Source organism: Protopterus annectens, chromosome 2.part2 (assembly GCF_019279795.1).
Source record: "Protopterus annectens isolate FY-2018-M chromosome 2.part2, PAN1.0, whole genome shotgun sequence".
Taxonomy (NCBI): domain Eukaryota; kingdom Metazoa; phylum Chordata; order Ceratodontiformes; family Protopteridae; genus Protopterus; species Protopterus annectens.
The window spans coordinates 550,558,932-550,583,357 of NC_056730.1; the positions used below are offsets into that span (position 1 = coordinate 550,558,932).

Here is a 24,426-nt window from a genome sequence, read left to right on the forward strand (position 1 = left end):
TGCTTCCCAAGGACAGCGCTTTCTGAATCACCCTCGAGATAAGGGGAAACTGAGGGAAAGCATACAGCAGACCAGAGGGCCAATTGTGCGCAAGAGCGTCCCTTGGAGATTCCCCCGCTCGGGGGATCAGCGAGAAGTAGCTGCTGCATTTCGCATTGAGGGGACTGGCAAACAGATCGCAGCAAGGCTGACCCCATTTGCTGAATATGCTGTTCGCCACCCGGCAGTTCAGGGACCACTCGTAAGGCATGAGGATCGCTCTGCTTAGCCTGTCTGCAATCACATTGGTCTTCCCCGGGATGTGCGTTGCCACCAAGGCCCGTTGGAAAGCCATCGCCCAATTCCACACTCTCATGGCCTCTCTGCATAAGGGGTATGATCTGGTTCCTCCTTGCTTGTTGAGATACCACACTACTGAAATGTTGTCTGAGTGTATTGCAACAGTCCCTAGAGGGAGGACATCCTGAAGTGCCTGCAACGCTAGGAGCACTGCCCTCATCTCCAGGACATTTATGTGCAAGTCTATCTCGTGTTCCTGCCACGTGCCTTGGACCATCCTGCCGAGATAATGCCCCCCCACCCTATCCGGGAGGCGTCCGTGGTCACTGCGGCAACCGGGTTGGGTGGAACAAAGGGTTTCCTTATGACTAAGTTGTTGGTGCATAGCCGCCAACTGAGGTCCTGCTTGCATTTGCCTGTGATTAAGATAGGATGGGATAGAGGTAGTCTTTGGAAGGACCATTGGGCGAATAGGAGCCATTGTAGGATCCTCATATGTAACCTCGATAACGGGACCATCATGATAGTGGATGCCATTGTCCCCAGTAACTGCAGAACTAGTCTTGCCCTCACATATGTCAGAGGCATCATCGTACGAACCTGTCGTTGCAACCCTGTGATTCTCTCCATAGGTAGGAATGCTCTCAACAGAATAGTGTCCAACTCTGCTCCTATAAACGAGACACGCTGTGAGGGTAGCAAGGCAGATTTTTTCCAGTTTATTGTAATGCCTAACCGGTGACAAAGATCTATGGTAGTATCTCTGTTTTGAAGTAGTAGATGCTTGGTGGGGGCGGGTAGGAGCCAGTCATCCAGGTAAGGAAACACCTGGAATCCTTGACGTCTCAAGTGAGCCATCACTACTGCCATGCACTTGGTGAACACCCTGGGGCTGTGGTGAGACCAAAGGGCAGGGCTCGAAACTGGAAATGCCTGGCTCCCAGCCAGAAGCATAGAGGACATCTGGATGCTCTGTCCATTTTGATGTGGTAGTAAGCATCCTTCAGGTCGATGGAGCACATCCATAATTCTTTTCCCAACAATGAGAGAATCGATTGTAGCTTGACCATCTGGAATTTGGACTTACGTATGTAATGACCGAGTTGGCTGAGATCCAAAATGGGTCTCGGGTCCCCCGTTCTTTTCGGCACCAAAAAGAATCTCGAGTAAGTCCCTAATCTGATCTGGTCTAGGGGGACTGGCTGGATGACTCCTTTTTCTAGCAGCTGAGAAACCTCTGATGCTGCTTGATCCCTTTGACTGGGTGGAACGTCTGGGATCCGTTTGACGGGAGGGGGTGCGGAATAGAAAGGGATGGTGTAACCTCCGGCGATTATCCCCAATACCCATCGGTCCTGGGTGATGTTAACCCAGGCTTCCGGATACCGGGAAATTCGACCCCCGACTGGCTCCGGAGAAGCACAGTCGGGCACACCCTCAGGAATGAGAGTATGGGGAACCACGAAAGGGAATCGCGGTCCCCAGAATTCTGGGGGCCCCCTCTGCCTCTGGGGTGACGTCTCCCTGAATACGACCCCCCTCCCCTTGCCTCACCCTGTGCGGCCGGAAAAGGCCTTTGGGATTTCTTGAACCACATCTTTCCCCCTCGCTGAGCCTTGGGATAAGGTCTCGACGGGAGGGAAAAACGGACACCTACAGCAGACAAGGTCTTTCCCTCTTGCTCGCACCTGGTGAGGATGTCTTTCACTTTGGTCCCGAACAAGGAGAAACCATCAAAGGGGGCATCAGTGAAGGAAGACTTAAAGGCCTCCGCAAAGTGACACAGGCGTAGCCAGGCTTGCCTCCTGAGGGCCACCCCTGAGCTAGCCGTCCTACTAGCTCCCTCGGCCGCGTACTAAATCAGTCGCATGGATGAGTTAATGATGGAGTTGAGGGTAGGGAGCTGAGCGTTGACAGTCTGAGCCACCGCCTCAGGCACGTTACCCGTTAAGAGTATCTCCTAACTCCTTAAACAGATCTCTCTGGAGCCGCGTGAAATGAGACAAATAATTCAGCGACTGCAAAGTAAAGGTCGCTGAAGACAGGGTACGCTTCCCGTACCGATCCATAGTCCTAGACTCCTTGTTAGGAGGATGGACCGAAGAGGAAGACTCAGCAACTTCCTTCTGTGTGGCAGCCGCCACCACCATACCATCTACCGGGACTCCCTTTGTTAAAAATTATTTCCCTTGGGGAGCAGACAAAAATTTGTTGGGGCATCGAGGAACAGGCTCCACTGAGTCAGGAGTCTCCCACACCCTCCGACAAATAAGGTCCAGGAGCTCGAAGGGTGAAGACACCCAGGAGGGGGAGGGCTGAGCGCCAAAGGCCTTAAGGAATACTGACTCCTCCTCGGAGGGGGGTTTGGAGGGCCAGTCTCCTCTCTGTTTCAAGATCTCCAGGATATCGGAGAACGGAACGTCCTCAGAAGAAGACTAAGGGGACCCCTCCGATTCCTCGAGGTCAGTATCGGAAGTGAGGGACTCGTCCTGTGAGTCTACGTGCTTCCTCTTGCAAAATTTCTTTCTGGGGGGGTTCCACAGGCACAGGCTCTGAGGGCTCCTCAGAAAGAAGGGGACTGCTCGTGGGGGTATCCTTAGGCCCTGGCGCTCTGCTATCCAAGGATAGGTGGGTGTCAGAAGCTCTCGCCGGTGTTGTGGGGGATGGTAGACCCGATCAGAGAGAAGTAGCTGACCTAGCCAGCGCGCTCCGCATAGCCTCGAAGGCGGGACCTCTGAGGACCGACCACCTTCAGAGGCCATGACCGCGACCGGTGTCTCCGCAGCCGAGGCACCGAGAGGGAGGCTCAGAACCGAAGGGTGTTCCGAGGCATCCCCTTTGGGCCCGACCGAGGAAACCCGGGTCTCGAACCCTGTCGGAGGAGGAATAGCAGGAACAACTAACAAAGCTGGCTCCGGAGCCGACTGGGTCGGAGCCGAGACAAGTTTGGCCAACACCGGCGACTGTAGGAGCCTCTGCACCACCCTATCTACATCCAAATCGGAAAGCCTGGAGGATTTGGAGGAGATGGATGGAGACCTGGTACTCCTATCTGGAGGACCCTGCCTCAAGCTTGGCGACCGGCTCCAAATTGGTTCCAAAACTATCGGAGCGGACGCATACTCAGTCGACACAGCTACCTCCTGTGGCCCCGATGGCGGTGGAGCCGAGGAAGCAGACTCGACAATGGTAATTTTACAAGGTGGCTCCGAAGTAACAGATGGAGCCGGAGACCTTTTCTTCGATTTGGAGGATTTAGACTTCGACTGGGAGCCAAACCTAAATCCTCCTCAAAGGACGGTTTTAGCAGTCCCATTAGGATCAATTTGTTTTTCTTCTCTTGGAGCACCCGAGGACTAAAGGCGTGGCAGAAACTGCATGACTTCTGAAGGTGGATGGCTCCAAGACAGTGAACACAGACCGAATGTCCGTCTGTGATGGACATTTTATAGGCACACTTTGTACACTTTTTAAAGCCCGAGGGCTTATGCTCTTTTTGTTCCTTAGACATGCCAAGCCAACAATTGTAGCAGCCGCTACTGACAAAAGGCGGGAAACCGCTAACACAGAAACGGATGAACAAGTATAACCATCAACCAAGCACAGGGGAGAACCTCTAAATAAAACTGTTCTCAAGTTAAATTAAGTAAAACGCACCTAAGACAGCCAGACAAACAACACAAGGAGGACTAGGCCCTTTAACTCAAACGGGCCTAGCCAGAAGGAATAAAGGGATACCACACAAAAACACTCGCAACCTACAAAAAAATAACACAGCGACAACACTATGAACAACTCTATTTGAATAAGAACAATTAGCCAAAAATTTTCACAAGAAAGTGTTTTTAGCAATACTTAGCCACAGTCAAGTCGAGACCACATCCGAGCTCTACAAGCGGCAAACGAGATCTGGGAACGTGGGGCAATGTATTGTGGGATACCATCTTAGCCCAGCCAATCAAAGACTTTCGAGCTAGTAAATAGGCCGAGTCAGAGCCGACGTTCGGCTCCGAACCCATAGGTGAAGAATGTAGGCGAGATAGGACTACATAACGTGCCCTTTTTCTACCATGACAAAAGCCAAATGGCAGTGACAATTTCCATTATCGTATCAGATATCATTATTACGTATACAATGAACATTTCAGCTTCATTGTTAACATGTGTCATTGATAGTCAAAAATAAGAAGTTATGTACCTACCATAACGCTCCATGTTAGTTGTCTTCTTCTCACCTTCTTTCTTGCTGGTTGGGTTCGGAGCCGATCCTCGGCTCCTACTCGGCCATCTTCAAAAGCTCGAGAGCTGACTACTGGCTCGAGGACCCCTTATATCACATGATGCCTGGCGCTAGATACCCAGATCTCGTTTGGTAAGTCTAACTGCAGACATAATAATACTAACAATAATAATAATAATAATAATGATACAGGAATCCTGTCCTAGAATGCATAAATCCTACTGGAGAGACTACTAGTCAGAAGGAATAGCAAGAGAAGACTCAGCCAGTGAGAAAAACATAAGGAACTCTTCTCGGTCTACTTGGACAGGGGGATGGAGGGTGGGACGCAAGAAAGAAGGCGAGAAGAAGACAACTAACATGGAACATTATGGTAGGTACATAACTTCTTAATGTTAAGTTGTCTATCTCGCCTTCATTCTTAGGTTCATAGGTTCATACTAGGCTATCTGCCCTAGGGCATTTATAAGCCTAGCCAGAGTGTGTTTGGCTTTCACCACCCATTTTAAATTAATTTTGCTATGCCCTTTTTCGAGGTTAGTATACTGTGCCTCTGTCTAACAGTGACACAGAAGTGATACCCGGGGTAAACCTACAATCTCCCATCCACTCATCATGATTCCTCTTGAAGAGAGTCAATGAGGGACTCTGCCTAACCTGGACTGGGATTTTATTCCAGAGTGAAGGGAGCCTCTGGGTTATGAATCTGTCCCTCCAGCATGTCCTATTTATTTCAGTGCTGAGGTTCAAGTCTCGAGCAGAGCTCGATGGGATTTGGATTTTCTGAGGTGCAGCATGTCAATTAATTCCGGGTTGGACATAGCTTTATACGTCAGGCACATATCGCCTCTGAGCAGGTGGTATGCCACTGAGTAGAGCTGAAGTTTCTTTAACCGGGCAGCATATGGCATCTGTTTGAGCCGTTTGATCCTCTTGGTGAGATACTTTTGGGGTCTTTCCAGTTGCTGCAGGTGTCTGGTAAGGTACATCCCAAAAGGGGCATTGTACTCAATTATGGGCCTGATGAGGGACGAGTAAAGAGGCACGATGACCTCCCCTGATCTAGATGCGAATCCCTTCATGATTAGGTGGGCTATATAAAATGTTTTTCTAACCACTTTGGCCACGTGGTCGTCAAATGAGAGATTGCTATCAACTTGGGTCCCCAGGTCCCTAATTACTTCTTCCATACTGAATGGATTACCACCTATGTGGTAATTTGTGGGCACTTTGTTTTTGCCAAAGGGGATGACTACACACTTTTTGGCGTTTAGCTTGAGGCCATGGCTCTGGCACCAGTTGCCTGTTTCTATGAGGCCCTTTTGTAGGATGCTTGTGTCGGCTGGAGAGTCTATTATGGCGTCCAGTTTGCAGTCATCTGCGAACGTGGTCAGCCACAGTCCTTCCGTGTTGGCCTGTACCTCAGAGAAATATATACAGAACAAGAGAGGTCCCAGGACTGAGCCTTGTGGGACGCCACTTGTAACTGGTTTGGAGTCTGACATGGCTCCAGCAATTCTAATCATGTGGGTTCTGTCCTTGAGCCAGTTTGCAACCCATCTAGTGACATAGGGGTTTATATTTAAGCTGGTGAGCTTATCTATAATGCCTGAGTGGGGTATTGTATCGAAGGCTTTTGCGAGGTCCAGGTAGGCTGTGTAGACCACCTTCCCCTCGTCAATGGCCTTGGTGACTGTTTCAAAGCAATCAACCAGGTTTAAGAGGCAGGATCTGCCCTTAAAGCCGAACTGGGTAGGATCCAGTGTCTGTAGGTCCCCAATATCTTTATTTATGAGGTCCATGATGATCCTTTCCATAACTTTGCAGACCAAGCTAGTCAGGCTTATGGGGCGATGGTTTCCAGGATCCGTTGAGGCACCACCTTTGTGGAGAGGGACCACTGTTGCTGTACGCCACTCTTTGGGTACATTATCCTGTAGTAAGGCTGAGATTGAACAGTAGTTTTATGTTTGGGTTTAGCTCTTCTTGGAGTTCATGTAGGACGCAGCCCGGGACACCATCTGGTCCCATTGATGCTGTGTTTTCTGCTTTGGAGAGGGCAGCTCTTACCTGAGCATCTGAGATGTCAGGGGGGCAGCACTCTGCTGGGATAGATATTTGCCCTTTGGGGGGGGGGGAGAGTTTGCGCTGAACCTGTCAGCTAGGATGTTGGCAATGTCTGTGGGTTCGGTGTATTTTTGTCATTTTGGACTAATTCTGAGCATATCTGGGAATTCCCACCCAGGTTCCTAACATAACTAAAGAAAGCCTTGTGATTATCCTTAGTGACCTGTGCAATTTTTCTCTCGAAGCTGGCCTTAGATGATTTTATGAGTGCCCGTAGTTTTTTGCTAATACTGATCAGAGATGCCTTCCCTTTTTGGGATTTTGCTCTTATCATGTAGTAGCTTCCTCCTTCTATTGTATAGTTTGTTTATGGCTGGGGTCCACTAGACAGGACGCCTGCCTTTGGAGGATTGGGTCTTGGTTTTATGTGGGATTGCATGATCCATGCATTCCTGAAGGTGTTCATAGAATGCGTGTATAAAGGATTCTGCGGTCTGGGCCGTATTTTCCACAGGCTTGGGGGCTTTGAAGGATTCCACCTCGGTTTTGAGGAGTGTGAAATTTGCTTTAGAGAAGTTTTTCACTGTGGTTTTCAGGGCAGGGGGTGGAGTCGGGATGTGAATATCCAGTGAGATTAGTTTATGGTCTGATCTTACCAGTGAGGGATACACTTCTGGTCTGGAGCATAGAGTCCCCATGTTGGTGATGATCAGGTCCAGTATGTTTTCCCCTCTTGTGGGAGTGGTAACAAGTTGTTCCATAGCATTTGAGTTTATAAAGGAACCTTTGGGCTAGGGTGCTGGAGCTAGAGTAATGCTCCCAGTCTATGTTTGGGTATTTGAAGTTGCCCAATATAATGGTGTTTGGAAAGACCTTCATATTTTCCAGTGTTCTCAGGAAGGCCGAGTGGGGTTCCTGGGTTTGGGAGGGTGGTCTGTAGCAAGCTATAAACTGGAAGGCAGTTTTACCCACTGTTAGTTGCACATGGATAGTCTCTAATGCTTCGTGCTGTGCCACCAACCTGGAGGTGTGGATATCTTTGACGAATATTGATACTCCCCCTCCTTTTGTGGTTCGGTCCAAGTTTTGGGGCCGAAAAGCATGGTATGAGGTATAACCTGGTAGTGCTGGGGTGCTCTTGGGAGCCTTGCTGATGCCTTTATACCCGAAGACCAGCAGAGATGACGTCGGGTGAAGTGCGACATCAGCCGAAGCCGGACCCAGACTTTGGAATCCGGCCGACCGAAGGGCTGCCTGACGACAGGACAACCCATTTGTTATGACTGCAGATGCATCCTTGAAGGACATCCTGGTAGTGCTGGGGTGCTCTTGGGAGCCTTGAACCAGGTTTCTGTTACTGCACAGATATCGATGTTCTCCATGTTAAGGAGAGTTTCGAGTGCGTGCATCTTGAGGTTTAGACTTCTGGCATTGAGTAGCATTACTCTTAGTTTCTTATCCCTTGTGATACCTATGGAGATGGGTTTGTCTTTAGAGCCTTGCTTAAAAAAGGCACTATGGGGGCAGCAAGAGCCTTTGCCAATATCTGAAAGCCCAGGGGTGACAGGTGCAAGTCTCCCCTACCGAAGCATCATGGCTTGTCGAGCATGTCATCCCAGGCTGACAGGCATTGGATCCCCTTTGAATGACACCAATACTTAAGCCAATTGTTTAAATTGATCATCTTGTCTTCATATTGTGGCATCATTCTTAGTGAGGGTAAGATGCTACTCAATGTCAGGGTCATACCGGCCTGGGCTACATGCTCAGAGAGCTCCTCTATGTCTCTTTTCATGTAGTCCAGGGAGGTACGTCTCAGGTCATTCACACCAGCATGGACAATGACTGAATCATATTTGTACTTGCCTTGGGGTGACCCGAGTGCTTGTGTTATGTGGCGGATCCTAGAGCCCAACAGGCAGCTCACCGTGACCTTCTCCTTGTTCAGCCTGGTGAGCGGGACATCAGTGTGCCTGACAATATAGTCACCTATTACAAGTGTATCAGGTGTGTTGTTTAGCCTTAAGGGCTGTGACTGTTCTGCACACTAGCTTTGTGAGCTATGTGTTGCACGTGTTTTGTTTTGGGGTAGCGGTTGCTTGGGTGTCTGCTTTGGAGGTCTCTGCTGCTTAGGCAGATTTTTATTTAGAGCCTCCGAGTATGTTTTTGCGTGTTTATGTGTTTGGTTTGCTGTCATGGTAGGTCTATGCGAGACTGGAATTGTAGTGGTTGTGGTTTCCTTCTCCTCCTGACTGGTTTCGCCAGTACTGAGTTTAGAGAGCTTAGCCTCCAGTATGGCTATTTGGTTGCATCTCTCATGTGTTGGAATTTGTTGGGAGGAGGAGAGGGTTGTCTGTGTACATGAGGCAGTTGTAACATTGCCTCAAGATTCCCAGATTCACCAGCTGGAGAGGAGATTAACAACTGACCTTTCGAAAAGCTAAAATAGTACTGGGAATTCCTTTATAATTGAAAAAAAGGGCCAATGGGGAACGAGATACTCAAGGGGAGTTTCTGAGGGTGTAGCGCTTTTAATATTTTAGTGCTGACTTATATAATTGCTTTAGTGAGCAAGTGCCAGGTAACTTAAATGCAATGTGTTACAGGTAACAAATGCAAAAACGACAAAAGTACAGTTTTGTACCTACCATAAATGTAGATGTCCGATAGACATGCAACTGCAGTCATAACATGTGGGTTGTCCTGCCTCAGGCAGCCCTCGGTCGGCCGGATTCCAAAGTCTGGGTCCGACGTCGGCTGATGTCGCATTTGTCTCCGACGTCAGAGCGGCTGGAGTACATAAGCATCAGCCAACGCCATCTTCTTCAGTGTTTCTTGCCCCAGATGCCAGGTGCCCTCCAAGGAAGGCTGTAATCAAATTGGAAGACACAAACAGGATTCCAGAGAAATAAATGAGCAACAAAACAAATACACCATAACAGATATGCCCAGCTAAGAGAATAAGGATAGGAGAGTGTCCTAGGCATAGAGGGGTATGGAGGGTGGGAAAATCCGACTGCAGTTGCATGTCTATCGGACATCTACATTTATGGTAGGTACAAAACTGTACTATGTCCTTCAAGAATGCAACTGCAGTCATAACATGTGGGTAGAATACCATAGCTTAGCTGGGGGAGGAGGTATGCTCTAGGAAAAAGATGGTGTGGCAATCAAACCCTGCAGGACTGCCGAAGCAAAGCCTGCTCTGGATCTGGAGTATAGAGGGAGATTGTAGTGTTTGGAGAATGTATGCACGGAGCTCCATGTAGCAGCTTCTAGAATGTCCTTAGTAGGCACCCCTCTTAAGAATGCTGTAGAGGTGGCTGTAGCTCTTGTGGAATGTGGTCTGACATTGGCTGGAACAGTCTTTCCATGAAAGGAATAACAAAATCTGATGCAATATCCAATCCATTTTGAAACTGTCTGTTTTGAAATTGCTTTTCCTTGGACTGCAGGGGCGTAAGCTACAAAAAGTTGTTCAGACTTCCTACTGGCCTTGGTTCTGTCCAGGTAGTATCGAAGTTGTCTGTGAATGTCCAAGGTATGCAACAGTCTTTCCCCCTTATTCTCAGGATTGGGGAAGAAAGCAGGCAAATGAATAGCTTGATTCAAAGAGACCCTCAATACCACCCTTGGCATAAAAGTAGGGTTGGTTCTTAATGAAACCCTGTCTCTGTGAAAAATTATGAACGGTGGAATTGCCATTAGGGCCTGTAGTTCCGAAACCCTTCTTGCTGAGGTAATTGCCAACAGGAAAGCTGTCTTCCATGAGAGAAATTGCAAGTCCACTGAAGCTGCTGGCTCAAAAGGAGGTAGAGTCAGTTTTTCTAGGACAAAATTGAGGTCCCAGGCTGGCACTGGGGCCTTTCTTGGTGGCTTGATGTTCTTGATTCCCCTGAGGAATTGCCTTAGCAAAGGGTGTGAAAAGACAGGAGGATCAGTGTTATATCTATCTGAAATAGCTGATGCATGTATCTTTATGGAAGAATATGAGAGTCCGTTCTTTAGCATATCCGCCAAGTATTCCAAGATGAGTGGGATGTTCAACAGAGATGCATCATGCCCCTTGCTGGTATTCCAATTGCTGAACCTCTTCCATTTTGCTAAGTAAACCTTTCTGGCGGATGGTCTTCGAGCCTCTGTCAGTATCCGCTGAACTTCCTTGGAGAGAGATAGGTTGAGGTTATTTATGGGATCTCCCAGGCTGTTAGCTGCAGTGTCTGAAGGTTTGGATGCACTGTTTTGAGATTGTGTTGGGTCAAAAGCAGAGGCCATTGGGGAAGGGCCCACCTCCTGGTGTGACATATGCTCCTTAGTAGTGGGTACCAGTGTTGTCTTGGCCAGTCCAGAGCTATTATGATTCCCTTGGGTCTCTCTGCTTTGATCTTTAGTAGTACTGAGGTCATCAGTGGCAGAGGTGGGAATGCATAGATTGTTAGGCAGTTCCAGTTGAATGAGAGAGCATCTATTTTCCAAGCTTTTGGATGGTATGTCCTTGTGCAGAATTTTTGTAGATGATGGTTGAGGTGAGAGGCAAAAAGGTCTATTTCTGGCCTGCCCCATGTAGAAGTGAGTTGTGTGAAGATCTTCGGATGTAACCTCCACTCGTGTGGATCTGTGAAATTCCTGCTTAGGCTGTCCGCCAGCACATTGTCTTTGCCTGGAACAAACTGGGATTGTAACTGGATGTTTAGGCTCAGTGATTTTCCCAAAGATGCATTGTCAGTCTGCAAAGGGGGTAAGAGTGGGTGCCCCCTTGCTTGTTTATATACCACATCACAGTGGTGTTGTCTGTCCGTATTAGTAAATGGCCCTGTTGAAGTTGGTGTTGAAAGGCCTCGATGGCATGCATTACTGCCAGCATTTCCTTTTGATTTATATGTAGATGTGTTTCCTTTTGAGACCATTGTCCTTGTATACACCTGCCTTCCATGTGCGCCCCCCCATCCAAGGTCTGAGGCGTCTGTGGTCATGATCTGTGTTATCTGTGGTTTTTTGAATGACATACCTGTTGGCCTGGCTCACCGAGGCCCACCATAGGAATTCCTTTTGCAGGCATGGAATGAGCGGTATGGTTGCCTCCAAGTTGTTGCTGTGCTGAGACCAAATGCTTTTTAGGTACCACTGAAGCTTTCTCATGTGTAGTTTTGCTAATGGAACCAGGAGAATGCAGGATGCCATGTAACCCAGGGCCTGTAGGAATCTCCTTGCAGTCATCTGGGTGAGTTTTGCTAAACCTTTGAAGTAATGAGTTAACTTCTCTTGCTTGTCTTCTGTCAGGTAAGCCATTTGAGAGGCTGTGTCTAATTTGGCTCCTAAGAAGATTATTTGCTGGGATGGCTGCAGTCTTGACTTTTGAAAGTTGACTGTGTATCCCAGAGCTTGTAGTAATCGTATGACATAGTCCAAGTTTTTTGTCAACATCAATTTGTCGTCCGCTTGTATGAGGCAGTCGTCCAGGTACGGGTAAATTTATATCCCTTGGAGTCTGCAATGAGCAATTACTGAAGCCAGGCATTTTGTGAATACTCTGGGCGCAGTAGATAAGCCAAATGGCAATGCTGAGAATTGATAATGCTCTGGCCCTGCAAGAAATCTGAGGTGTCTTCTGCAGCTGTGTCTGATAGGGACATGCAGGTATGCCTCCTTGATGTCCAGAGTAATCAGCCAAGACCCCTTGCCCAGCATGGGAAGGAGTTGCTGTAGAGTCAGCATTTTGAACTTTGGTACTATGAGAAAGGTGTTTAATGCGGACAAATCCAGTATTGGTCTCCATTGAGATTCTTTTCTTGGAACAAGGAACAGTCTTGAGTAAAACCCCTGGCCTTGTTCTTGTTGTGGAACTCTTTCTATTGCTTTCATTCGAGTGAGCAGAGAGATTTGCTTGATAGCCTCTGCCCTCTGGTTTTGTGGTAGGTTTGGCATGCCTTGTTTTCTTGGCAAGGTATGAAAATGGAACCTGTAGCCTCGGTCTATAATGTCCAAAATCCATTTGTCCTTTGTCAGTCTGTGCCAATTTTCTGCAAACAGAGATAATTTCCCGCCCAAGGGAGCTTCTATTTGTTCCCTGGTAGGCGGAAGTAGAGGAAAGTCATTGAGATTGTGGCTGTGGGGCAGGTAAAACCCCTGCGTCACTTCTTTGGTTTCCTGGCTGCCATTGTCGTCCCCTGTAAGGACCTCTGTATTGGCCTCTTCCTCGGCCACGTCTATTTTTACCCCTTTGAAACTTTTCTGGATTAGGAAAGGACCAGTTTTTTGAAGGCCAATTCCTACTGAATCTGGGGGGTTGAACCTGGAGGAAATCTTTCACCGTCTGAACTGATTTGGCTTTTTCCTCGATGGTCTTTAACACATCCTTAGCATTAGCACCAAAAGCTTGTTCTTTTCCAAAGGTGCATCCAGAAGTTTTGCCTTAACATGATCTGGTAGAGGTTGATCCTTTAACCATGCATGTCTACGAATGACTGCCCCTGTCATAGCTGCCCTACATGAAGCTTCCAGTGCATCATATCCACACTGCAGGAAGTGATTGCTTACTTGCTGAGTGTTATGTACTGCTTCCTGCAAAGCCTTCCTGTCTAAAGGATCAGGAGTGGCCAATGTTTTTTGTAAATCTTCCAACAGGAAATCCTGATATTGTAACTTATGAAAAAGGCAATTCAAAGCTCTCATAGATAAGGTAGTGGATGTGTAAACCTTTTTGCCCCATCTCTCTAGTGACCTAGCTTCCCTGTTAGAGGGCAATGGATTTTTAGAGGTGGAAGCTGAAACTCCCTTAGGCCCCTGAGAAATAGTTTCCAAATCAGCAGCATGGGCCCTGAATAAATGAGAATGAGTTTCTGGGACCCTGTAATACCTGTCTGGCTTGGCTGGAGCAGGAGGAAGAGAGTCAGGGGTAACACTAGAGTCAGTATATAAATCATCCAAAACATCAAGTACAGGAGGAATAGCTAAGGGCCTGTGCTGGGGCTTCTTAAGGAAAGTCCGAAGGCGCTTTCTGGAATCAGAATATTCCTGGCCTTGCCACTTGAAATGTTCCCTCATGGTATGCAGAACTTCCCCAAAAGAAATATCCTCAGGCAGGGAGGCCGAGGGGATGGAATCCTCTGCATCCGAGTCCTCATAGGTCTGGAGGAGCTCTTCCTGGCTATCAGAATGGACAGAGCCCTCAGAATCTTCATCTGACGGAGTAAGGTCAGAGGGTTCAACCTGGGGTCTTTTATCAGAAGGAGGCTGGGATCCTCTCTCAGGATGGGCCTGTGAACCTCTAATCATAGAAATTAAATCAGCAGCCATAGACATAATTTGTGTCTCTGGAGCAGGCTGAGAAAAGGTTTTAGTAGTAAGATGCTTTGTTTTGCTGGCTGCCTTAGCCCTGGTGTAGGCCTTAATAGACAAGGCCATAGGAGGCCTGGCAGCTCCACGTGCAGGAGTGACCTTGTCTACAGCAATGGTCTCGGGCATTTCCTCGGTTTCGGTGTCCGGAGGAAAATCAATGACTGGCGTCGGAGTGATATCAGGAATAGGAGTCGTCGGTAATGCGGTGACTTCGGTTCGGAGCGGTGGAGAGACCGTCTCTGAGGGAACCGTAGCACCCGCGATAGGCTTTGGCGTGGAGTCGGTGGCAAACGCGGGCCGAGGATGTCTGTCCCGGTCTTTTCGCTTCTTGGGAGTTTGTGATGTCGGAAGATCAGACGGCATTGTGTAAGCGAATTTATCGCCGAAAAAGCGAACTCCGCCCGATGCCTGAGAGTGCGCTTGTTGAAGCGAACACAGGCTACACAGGCCGAGACGTCGTGGTCTGGGCCAAGGCAAGGAAGACAGTAAGAGTGGAAATCCTTATGAGGTATTTGTTTACCACAAGAAAGACAATTGTTAACTTTTTCAGTAATTTCTGACATCGGCTGAGGCAAGAAAAGGTCCCCAACGGGGTACTTAGCTTTTTTGATGACTTCGGAATCGAAGAATACAGGAGCTGACCAACCGGCACTTGCGAACTGCTTCTGCTTCGGGCACCACGCGGCAAGAAAGACTGAAGAAGATGGCGTCGGCTGATGCTTATGTACTCCAGCCGCTCTGACGTCGGAAAGAAATGCGACATCAGCCGACGTCGGACTCAGACTTTGGAATCCGGATGACCGAGGGCTGCCTGAGGCAGGACAACTCACATGTTATGACTGCAGTTGCATTCTTGAAGGACATCAGTAACTTTCTTTCAAGTGAAACAAGGAAATAAGTACAGTAAGCAATACAGATATCACTAGGGATCCACAGAAGCGCTGAAAAGCCGCATTTTAGGAGGAATTAGCGTTTCAGGGAAATAACAAGCAAACAAACAACAAGCATACAAATAAAGCTAGATTCAGCAGGCCTGGATCTAGTCTATGCTACAGCAAACAAGGTGTACCAATTTCAGTAAGAAGCAGGTTAAATATGCAGGCACTATAAGCCTTTAACCAGAAATTCCCAGCTAGAAGGGCAGAGTCCAGTCTCTCCTCCCACAAGAGTGCAGTCCACGATCCCTTTTAATGTAAAATAACTGGCCTGAAGCCCAAGTGCTTAAAACAGAATTAATACACTTTTAGAATAACAGACACTGAGCCCTCAATCAGCAGTTCCCAACTCAGGATGTAAGCTACCTGTCCTGCCACTACAGTGCAGACCACAAACCTTCCTAATGTAAAACAACTGGTCTGAAGCCCAAGTGCTTAAACTAAAAGGCTTAGAATGAGTTACACCAAGCAGTAATAAATACAATTGAGTACTTTTAAGATGACGCAAAAGCAAAATAAAGTAGGAAAAAACACAAATGCAGTAAAAGCAGATAATTTTGAGTGAGCAAATGAGATGGGCCCAGGAGTTACAGGACAGAAACAAGTGCAAATGCAGGCATTCAAATCAGAAAGTTGAGAGAGATGGAAGACCACCCAAATGGCCAATAACTACAAATTCTGGGCCAGAAACACTCCTTATGTGGTAGACAGGTCACCTAGTGCTTACCACTCCCACTGATAAGCTAGAAGGCTTCCCTCCAACACAGAAAAGCTTGGGGGCTCAGAAGCTTACAAATAGTCCTGGGTACAGCAAATCTGTATCTGGAACACGAATTACAGGAAAGGTAAGAAACAGGCTTACAATTTTTTTTTTTCAGAAAAGTAGCAAAAACAGTAGTAAAAACAATTCACATGCAGTGCAAGCTGGCACACTTAAGTATGTAGCAATATTGGACAGCGTTCCTAGCACCTCAATCCTGGGTGGCTCAGAACAGACTCTTCAGAACACTGGAACCAAAATCAGCTCTGCTCCTGGAGGCCACGTCCAGCTTATAATGTGAAATAAAGTTATGAGGATTGGCCCATGCAGCTGCCGCACAAATAGTTTCCATTGGCAATCCTGCCTGAAAAGCCACTGAAGTAGCTAGAGCTCTAGTGGAGTGACCTTCTGGTTTAGCAGGAAGCTCTTTATTACTCAGCTGATATATAAACGTAATAATAGATGTCAACCACCTAGATAATGTTACTTTACTTTCGATACATGTAGACCTTGTTTACCCTCAGCATAGGACAGGAACAGCTGGTCTGATTTTCTGATTTGTTTAGTTCTATGCAAATAAAAATGTAACTATGAACATCCAACTGATGCAATTTGTATTCTGCCTTGTTGGAATAATTTGGAAAAAAATACAGGCAAATCAATCGACTGATTCAAGTTATTGTCAGAAGAAACCTTTGGAAGGAAGGAAGGATTAGTCCTGAGAGAAACTCTGTCATTGTGGAAAACTAGGTAACGAGGGCGAACGCAAAGAGCCTGAAGTTCAGAAACTCTTCTGGTTGAAGTAATTGCAAACAGAAGAAGGGTTTTCCAAGAGAGAAACTTGAAAGAACAGGAAGCTGCAGGTTCAAAGGGGGGCAGTATCAGGGAAGCTAAGATCAAATTTAGATCCCACGGCGGCGGGTGATCTCTCACTGGGGGCCTGAGTAAAGTAGTCCCTTTGAGAAAAGCTTTACAAAGCTTATGGGACATAATACTAGCATTTGATAGACCTGTATGAAAGTTAGAAATTGCAGCTTACTGAACTCTAGCCGTGGCAGAAGAAGATCCAGCATGAAAAAGTTCTGCTAAAAACTCCAAAATATGGTGCACAGGGGCTGAAAAGGGATCTATATTCCTAGCCTCTGCCCAGAAAGAGAAATGTTTCCACTTACTAGCATAAGTCTTTCTAGTGGTAGACTTATGTGATGATAAGATGATTTCACGCACTGAGTGGGAGATGTTCGGAAGCCTGGCTAAGGTCGGAAGTGGAGGAACCACACAGTGAGCTGGAGAGATTGAAGGGATTGGTGCAGCCCGCCCAATTGATGGATCAGTAGGTCTGGAATTGGGTCTAGGGCTTCTCCAGAATGTGATGATGCAGGAACGGGAACCAAATTTGTCAAGGCCAGTAAGGGGCAATGAGGATCATCTTGCAACCCAATGCGGTAGCTTTCTGAATTAGTTTGGGAATCAGGGGAAACACAGGGAATGCATAAAGAAGTCCCTGAGGCCAATCGTGAACTAGAGCGTCTCTGGGGGAGTGTCCGGGAAGAGGGAGGAGAGAAAAGAAATTGTTGCACTTGCTGTTGAAGGGGGTGGCGAAAAGGTCACAGCAAGGCTGACCCCATTTGCGGAAGATTTGGTCCACCACTGTCTGACTGAGAGACCACTCGTGAGGCATGAGAATTGCTCTGCTCAGCCTGTCCGCTATAACGTTGGACTTCCCAACGGTTTCTGATAGCAGCGCACATCCCTGGGAAGAGATCGCCCACTGCCAGAGTCTGAGTGCTTCTCGACATAGGGGGTAGGACCTGGTTCCGCCCTGCTTGTTGATGTACCACACTACCGACATATTGTCTGTTTGAATTGCAATGGTCCCGGTGGGAAGAGAGTTGTGAAGAGCTTGCAACGCCAAAAGCACGGCCCTCATCTCCAAGACATTGATATGCAGATGGTACTAGTGAGGCTGCCAGGTGCCTTGGACTGTTCTGCCCTGAAAATGCACCCCCCCACCCGATCAGGGAGGCACCCGTGATTACCGTAGCCACTGGAGGAGGAAGAGTAAATGGTCTGCCCTGGGGAACTGATGGGGAAACCATCCACCAAGCAAGTTGGTTTTTGCATGTCTGTGTGATCATTGTCTTGTGTGCCATTGGAAGTTGTTGGAAAGACCACTGGGTGAACAGCATCCACTGAAGAATCCTCATATGAAGACGAGCAAGGGGAACTAGTACGATAGCCGCTGCCATAAGACCAAAGGTTTTTAGGACGAATCTGGCCTGAATTTTTTTGCATCCTAATAAGACCTGCACATGTCGGTGAATGTCTAGCACTCTGTATAATGGAAGTCTCGCTGACATGTCCTTTGTATTTAAGTTTGCGCCTATAAAGGTATAGATTGACAAGGCGACAATGCAGACTTTTCGAAATTTATTGCGATGCCTAGTTTGGAGCAAGTTTGAATGGTGTAGTCTCTGGCTCACAGCAGATTATGTCTGGTGGTAGCAGTAAGGAGCCAGTCGTCTAAATATGGAAAAGTACAGTTTTGTACCTACTATAAATGTAGATGTCCGATAGGTATGCATCTGCAGTCCTTACATATGGGTTTGCCCTGCCTCAGGCAGCCCTTCGGTTGGCCGGATTCCAAAGTCTGGGTCCGGCGTCGGCTGATGTCGCCCTTTCCCCGACGGCAGAGCGCCTGGGGTATAAAAGTGTCAGCCGACGCCATCTTCCTCAGTTTTTCTTGCCCCAGATTCCAGGTGCCCTCTAAGGAAGGCTAAATTTGGTAGAAATACAAAATATTGCAAACATGCACAGTAATATAAAACAAATACACCATAATAGATAACCCCAGCTAGCTATAAGAGGGATAAGTACCCAAGAAGTACCACAGAGGGGAAGGAGGGAGGTAACTGACTGCAGATGCATACCTATCGGACATCTACATTTATGGTAGGTACAAAACTGTACTATGTCCTTCAAGGATGCATCTGCAGTCCTTACATATGGGTAGAATACCATAGCCAAGCTGGGGGTGGTAGGCTCTAAGAAAATGATGGTGTAGCTAAAATGCCCTGCAGGACTGCCGTAGCAAAGCCTGCTCTGGATCTGGAATATAAGGGTAAATTGTAATGCTTGGAAAATGTATGCACGGAGCTCCATGTAGCACCTTCTAAAATGTCCTTTGTAGCCACCCCTCTTAAGAAGGCTGTGGAGGTGGCTGCAGCTCTGGTGGAATGAGGTCTGATGTTAGCTGGCACAGCTTTTCCATGATAAGAATAGCAGAATCGAATGCAATTTCCTATCCATTTTGAAATTGTCTGTTTGGAAATTGCTTTTCCTTGAATGCCTGCAGCATATGCTACCAACAGTTGGTCAGTTTTTCTGAAAGTCTTAGTTCTGTCCAAGTAGTAGCGTAACTGTCTGTGAATGTCCAGGGTATGCAGAAGTTTCTCTCCTTTGTTTTGTGGGTTTGGAAAGAAGGTAGGCAGGTGAATAGCTTGGTTCAATGAGACCCTGGATACCACCTTTGGCATGAATGAAGGATTGGTTCTCAAGGAGACTCTGTCCTGATGAAAAATAAGAAATGGTTGTACTGCCATGAGTGCCTGCAATTCAGATACTCTTCTTGCTGAGGTTATGGCCAGAAGGAAGGCAGTCTTCCAAGACAGGAACTGTAACTCTGAAGATGCTGCTGGTTCAAAGGGAGGTAAAGTCAACTTTTCCAACATGAAGTTAAGGTCCCAAGTAGGCACTGGTGGTTTTCTTGGAGGATTGATGTTTTTAATTCCTCTTAGAAACTGCCTTAGGAGAGGATGAGAGAAGACAGGTGGATCAGTATTGTATTCTGCTGAAATTGCTGAAGCATGAATTTTTTATGGAAGAGTGAAAAAGGCCATTATGGAGCATGTCTGCCAAGTATTCCAGGATATGTGCCATGCTCATCACTGTGGCATCTAGGCCCTTTGCGGTGCTCCAAGTGTGGAATCTTTTCCATTTTGCTGAATATGTATTTCTCGTGGAAGGTCTGCGAGCTTCCATGATGATATCCTTCACTCTCTTGGATAGCTTTTCCTGGTGAGGAGTCAAGGTATTCTCCAGGCTGTCAGCTGCAGGGTTTTCAGGCTGGAGTGCAGAGTTTTGTAATTGTGCTGTGTCAGGAGTGTCCATAGTGTTAGAAGCCATGGTTTCGTGTGTGACAGGGTCCGTAACAGTGGGTACCAGTGCTGCCTTGGCCAGTCCGGGGCTATTAGAATCACTTTTGGCTGCTCTGTCTTGATTTTCAGTAAGACCTTGGTCATTAGTGGGAGTGGTGGAAATGCATACACTGTTAGAGTATTCCAACTGAAAGAGGGCGTCCACTTTCCATGCTTGTGGGTGGTATGTCCTTGAGCAGAATTTCTTCAGCTGATGATTGTGGTGGGAGGCAAAAAGATCCATGTCCGGCCTCGGCCTCCCCCATGGAAGATGTCTGGGTGCAGCATCCATTCGTGTGGGTCCATGGTATTTCTGCTTAGGCTGTCCGCCAGTATACTGTCTTTTCCTGGCACAAACTGGGATTGCAGCTCTATATTGAGTTTTAGGGAAAATTCCAAAAGATTCATTGCTAGTCTGCAAAGAGGGTAGGAATGGGTACCTCCTTGCTTGTTTATGTACCATATAACTGTGGTATTGTCTGTCCTTATTAGCAGGTGTCCTTGATGTAGAAAGAGCTTGAAGGCCTCGATTGCATGAATCACTGCCAGCATTTCCTTTTGGTTTATGTGCATGCGCAATTCTTTCTGAGACCACAGACCTTGGATGCATTTGTCCTTCATATGTGCTCCCCATCCATGGTCTGAAGCGTCCGAGGTAATGGTTTGGCTGGTTACTGGTCTGCTGAAAGGCAGGCCCCTGTTTGACTGGCTTGCTTGGGCCCCCCACAGGAATTCCTTTTGAAGGCATGGAATGAGTGGTATCAAAGCCTCTAGGCTGTGATTGTGCTGAGACCATAAACTCCTTAGGTACCATTGTAGTTTTCTCATATGCAGCCTTGCTTGTGGAGTCAGAAGAATGCACGATGCCATGTAACCCCGGGCCTGCAGGATTTTCCTTGCAGTCATCAGAGTTTGTTTTGTTAGATTTTTGAAGTAATCCGGTAGTTGTCTTGGTTTTTCTTCTGTGAGAAAAGCCATTTGGGTGGTTGTATCTAGTTCCGCACCCAGAAAAGTTATTTTTTGGGATGGTACAAGTCTTGACTTGTGAATGTTGACTGTGTATCCCAAGGCCTGAAGTAGGCGGATGGCATAATTCAAATGTTTTTCCAAAGTTTGTTGGCTGTCCGCTTGTATAAGGCGGTCGTCCAGATACGGGTATATTTGAATCCCCTGAAGTCTGCAGTGTGCAATTACTGATGCCAGGCATTTCGTGAATACTCTGGGTGCAGTAGATAAGCCAAAGGGCAATGCTGAGAATTGATAATGCTCTGAACCTGCAAGAAATCTGAGGTGTCTTCTGTAACTTTGTCTGACAGGGACATGCAGGTATGCCTCCTTGAGGTCTAGAGTTACCAGCCAAGACCCCTTGCCCAGCATGGGAAGGAGTTGCTGTAGGGTCAGCATTTTGAATTTTGGCACAATGAGATAAGTATTCAGTGCGGACAAATCGAGAATAGGCCTCCATTGTTTTTCTTTTCTTGGGACAAGGAATAGTCTGGAATAAAATCCTTGGCCTTGTTCTGCGAGAGGAACCTTTTCTATAGCTTTCATTTGCAATAGGTTGGCAATTTGTCTTAAAGCCTCTGCCCTCTGATTTGGTGGCAGGTTTGGCATTCCCTTTCTTTCTGGTAATGTATGGAAATGGAACCTGTATCCTTTGTCTATTATTTGCAGTGTCCATTTGTCCCTTGTAATACTGTGCCAATTATTTGAGAATAAAGACAGCTTTCCGCCCAAAGGTGCTTCTAATTGAGCCCTGGTCGGCGGGGTCAAGGTGAAGTCATTGAGTCTGTCCTTGTGCAGCAGTTGTTGGACCTGCACTACCTCTCTGGTTAGGAGGCTGCCATTGACGTCCTCTGTAGGAGCCTCTAGCTTGCCCTCTACCCTCTGGCATGCCTGTTCTTGCCTCTTTGAAATCTCTCTTCTGGAAAGGACCAATTCTTAGAAGGCCAATTTCTGCTGAATCTTGGTGGTTGTACCTGGAGAAAATATTTGACTGTTTGTACAGATTTTGCCTTTTCCTCAAATTTCTTTAAGACCTCTTGAGCAGTGGAGCCAAATAACTTTTGCTTTTCCAGTGGAGCATCCAGAAGCTTAGCCTTAACATGATCTGGCAGAGATTGTTCTTTCAGCCAGGCATGTCTACGTATGACTGCACCTGTCATTGCTGACCTACATGAAGCTTCCAATGCATCATAACCACACTGCAAGAAATGGTTGCTAACCTGTTGTGAATTATGTACCAGATCCTGAAGTGACTTACGATCTAGGGGTTCAGGCGAAGACAGTTTTTTCTGCAATTCATCTAACAAATACTCTTGGTACTGTATCATATGAAATTGACAATTTAAAGCCCTCAGACAGAGTGGAAGAAGTTTACACTTTTTTACCCCATCTCTCTAAAGCCCTGGACTCCCTTTCAGAGGGGAGTGGATTTTTAGTAGTGGCAGCTGCAACCCCTTTAGGACCCTGGGAAATAGTTTCTGGGTCAGCAGAGTGGGCCTTGTAAAGGAAATGATGCGAGTCCGGGACCCTGTAGTACCTATCGGATTTAACAGGAGCCGGAGGAAGGGTGTCAGGGGTAGTGCTAGACTCAGAATACACATCATCAATGACACTTAAAACAGGAGGAATAGCCAAAGGTCTATGCCGAGGTAAATGAAGAAAAGTCCTTAAACTCTTCCAGGAATCGGAGAATTCCTGGCCCTGCCATAGGAAATGCTCTCTGATGGAGTGAAGGGTCTCCCCAAAGGACAGCTCTTCAGGAGGGGAGGCAGAGGGAATAGATTCCTCTGCATCAGAATCCTCGTAGGCCGTGAAGGCCTCCTCCTGGTAGTCTGATAGAGCAGAGCCATCAGAGGCCTCATCAGAGGACTGAGGTTCAGCAGACTCAACCCTGGGCCTTTTGTCTAGTGGGGGTTGAGAGCCCCTGTCCGGATGAGGCGGAGAGCCCCTAATTAAGGAAATGAGGTCCTCAGCCAAACTTAGTATCCGAGAACCTGTAGTGGATCCCTGAGAAATAGCCTTGGGAGGCAGAGTTTTTTGTTGCTTAGCAGCTTTAGCCCTAGTGAAAGCTTTTATGGACATGGATGCTGGGGGCCTGGCTGCCCCACGTGCTGGATTAGCTTTGTCTAGGGGAATGGTGTCGGTAGGTTCCTGAACACCGGTTTCCGAGGGTAATTCTATAACAGACTCAGAAAAGGCCTCCGGGACCGAGGCTGTCGGTTGTGCGGTTTCTACGGACGGAAGTACCAAGGACTCTGTTTCAGCCGAGACCGAGACACTCGAGGCAGACCTAGGAGCGGTTTCAGCCGAAACCACGGTCCGCGTGTGTCGGTCCTTGTTCTTCCGTTTCTTGGATAAATGAGAAGTCGGGAGTCTCCGACGACATTTTATAAGAGAAACTAGCCCCAAAAAATTCCTCTGCAAACTCCGACCGACGCCTAAGAGTGCGTCGATTAAAGGAGGCACAGGCAGTACAGGCCGAGACGTCGTGGTCTGGGCCTAGGCAGGGGAGGCAGTAGGAATGGAAATCCTTATGAGGTATTTGTTTCCCACAAGTCAAGCAATTATTAACTTTAAGCATTTGATCTGACATCGGCTGAGGCAAGAGTCCCCAACGGGGTACTTAGCTTTTTGAAGTCTTCGGTAGCTGAAGTTAGAGGAGCTGGCCGACCGGCACTTGCGAACTGCTTCTGCTTTGGGCACCACACGGCAAGAAAGACTGAGGAAGATGGCATCGGCTGACACTTTTATACCCCAGGCACTCTGATGTCGGGGAAAGGGCGACATCAGCCGACGCCGGACCCAGACTTTGGAATCCAGCCGACCGAAGGGCTGCCTTAGGCAGGACAACCCATATGTAAGGACTGCAGAAGCATCCTTGAAGGACATCACCTGGAATCCTTGCCATCTCAGGTGAGCAGTAACTACTGCCAAACATTTGGTGAACACCCTGGGGGCTGTGGTGAGACCAAAGGGCAGAGCTCTGAACTGATAATGACTGGCTCCCAGCCGGAAGCGGAGGAATCTTCTGGAGCATCTGTCCATTTTGATATAGTAGTACGCGTCCTGAAGATCTATGGAGCACATCCAATTGTCCTGACCCAGAAAGGGTAAAATGGACTGTAGCGTGACCATCCGGAACTTCGTTCTTTGAACCGGCCTGTTTAGTCTGCTGAGATTCAGAATGGGTCTCCAGTCCCCTGTCTTTTTTGGTAACAAAAATAACCTTGAGTAAATTCCAGATCCTTGCTGGTCTGCTGGGACTGGCAGGATGGATCTTTTTCTTAGCAGTTCTGAAATTTCTTGAACTGCTTGATCCCTTAGATTGGGTGGAACATCTGGAAGGGATTTGTTGGGAATGTGTGGAGTGCGAAAAAAGGGGATTTTATAGCCTTCGGATATGATAGACCGTACCCATTTGTCTTGTGTTATACTTTGCCAGGCTTTTGGGTACAGCGATAATCCTCCCCCGACTGCCTCCGAAGGTGGACAGCCGGGCAGCACTTCAGGGATGCTGGAAAGGCTCGTCAGAGAAAGATTCTCTTTGGCCCTGATTTTGTGGACCCCCTCTGCCCCTAGGGTGGCGTCTATTGTTGTTACCTCCTC

General features: G+C 47.5%; 1 protein-coding gene across 1 annotated transcript in view; it reads right to left on the reverse strand.

Moving 5' to 3' along the window:
- Positions 1 to 24,426, reverse strand: part of PDCD4 (programmed cell death 4) — a 1,035,076-nt gene that overhangs the window by 440,492 nt on the left and 570,158 nt on the right. The window lies entirely within an intron of this gene.